The 1,471-nt window shown below is 37.9% G+C and overlaps 1 protein-coding gene across 2 annotated transcripts in view; it reads left to right on the forward strand.

The window, feature by feature from the left end:
• Positions 1-1,471, forward strand: part of map4k1 (mitogen-activated protein kinase kinase kinase kinase 1) — a 48,925-nt gene that overhangs the window by 43,259 nt on the left and 4,195 nt on the right. The window lies entirely within an intron of this gene.

Genomic DNA, 1,471 nt, shown 5'->3' on the forward strand with positions numbered 1-1,471 from the left:
ACTCATTCTGTGCTCGAAATCTCCAGAAGGTAGAAGCTCGTTAAGGTCAGTGAGTGACCCTTGTGTACAGTACATGTTGGTGTAGATATCAAACACATTTACTTACATTTATTTTAAAGCTATGATTACATTTCAAAATAAGATTTTACTGAAATAACATGATCAGTTTATAAAATATAATCCATAGCACCAGATTTAATTATCTTGGAAACAAAGGAACAAATCCCGCACTTTGCTCTTGCCATAGCATCACCGTTTATTTAAAAAAACTGACGTTTCGTTTCCGTCCGGGACCTCCATCAAGAGTATTGCTTAAATATATTTCTCCCCTCCCATTCTCTTAGGGACAATAGACAATCACTTATCAATTTGGAGTGTCTCTCAATCAACACACACGTCACTTGTGCAGCATTTGACACTCATCCTGGCAATCAACGTCGCGACTAAACTGCAAGATTACAACATTTCATATAGATATCAGGAATGTACAATGACTCAAAGAGTCAGATTAAATTATCAAAAGTATATAAAGTTGTTAAAATTAGCTCCACCTCAACCACAGACAATATTAAAGTACTGCTCACATATCAATATATCAATGCTTAGCATGATCTCTTGGGAAAGTGTATTATTAGCGCGGCACTTTTTGCATGTTATCATGACACAGTTTTAGCTTTTTGCGTGTCATTAATTGGTGCTGTAGGCAGGATTGTGAAGATCCAGGACTCAGCCAAAGAATTTGAACATCGACAACTTGTCAGTCAATTTCAGCTGTGCTTTTCCTACTATGACAAGTTAAAATGTCCGTGAAAAAAGGTCCATTAACGTTGTGAATGCTTAAAAACTTAAAAACTTAGAAAACTTATGTTTAGTCTAGAAATTTACTTTGTTAGGGTTTGGAAAACATTGTAGTTTTGGGTTGAAGGAAAAGTATTGTTTGTTAAGGAAATTGAATTACGAACGTAAATAAAGTACCCAACGTAAAAAAAAAGTCCACTTTGACCTTCGGTTTCACACGGGACACGATCAGCGGTCTCCTGGGTGAAAGTCCTGTGTTTGTTGGACCTTCACACCACCCGACCCCCCCTCTCTTCGCAGACTTCTCGCTCTTTATTCCACCTCACTTCCGGGTCAGTTGCTCTGAGCGTCTGATTTTTTCTACATGGTGCGGAATGACACGTGGAAAGCATACAGGAAGGAAAGCACAAAATGGTTTAAGTTGACATATTATTCATAAGACATTTCATGAGACCAGGACCTGGAAACAGTTTCCTTTGTTGTGTGGTGCTACTTGCAGCACGTTGAGCTCTCAAGGCCTCCGTACGACGTGTCAAAATGCATTTTCATGTTTAATTGTATTACAATCTCAGCCTTTTCTCTTCCTGTAAGTTCAAAATGTTTCGCTGTACTAAAGCTCGAAAGTTAAAAGCGTGTAAAAGAGTCTAACGCTAACATTCATTATGAAAATACA

This window comes from Etheostoma spectabile, chromosome 3 (assembly GCF_008692095.1).
Source record: "Etheostoma spectabile isolate EspeVRDwgs_2016 chromosome 3, UIUC_Espe_1.0, whole genome shotgun sequence".
Taxonomy (NCBI): Eukaryota; Metazoa; Chordata; class Actinopteri; order Perciformes; family Percidae; genus Etheostoma; species Etheostoma spectabile.